Here is a 407-nt window from a genome sequence, read left to right as displayed (position 1 = left end):
TGAATTTTCTAGTTTAAGAGTGAATATTTTAAGTAGGATTATATGTTATGATGAAAGTTCTACAGTATAATACCAGACTAGAAAAGTACAATGAGGTATTTGGCTATCTCTCTCTCTCACTATTTCTTTCTCTTTCTTCACCTCTGACTCTGTCTCTCTGTACAGCAAGGCAAAAAAAATCTGTGTAGCAATTGGCCCAGATGACTAATTAATAACTATCAGCTTCCCTAATTTTTGTCTTTGCTTCCAACTTAAGACCAACCAGAGAGAGCCAAATTACACCCCTTCCCATCCCATAGTATGCCCGGCTTTAGTATTCCGACCTACAGTTTACTCAAGCCAAGAGATTCCAACCAAGGCATGCCTATAACCTTTTCTTTTTTCTGCTCTAAAGCTTTTCCACTCTG

The sequence above is a fragment of the Pteropus vampyrus genome, unplaced genomic scaffold, assembly GCF_000151845.1.
Source record: "Pteropus vampyrus isolate Shadow unplaced genomic scaffold, Pvam_2.0 Scaffold11, whole genome shotgun sequence".
Classification (NCBI taxonomy): domain Eukaryota; kingdom Metazoa; phylum Chordata; class Mammalia; order Chiroptera; family Pteropodidae; genus Pteropus; species Pteropus vampyrus.
Note: the sequence above shows the minus strand (reverse complement) of the source record.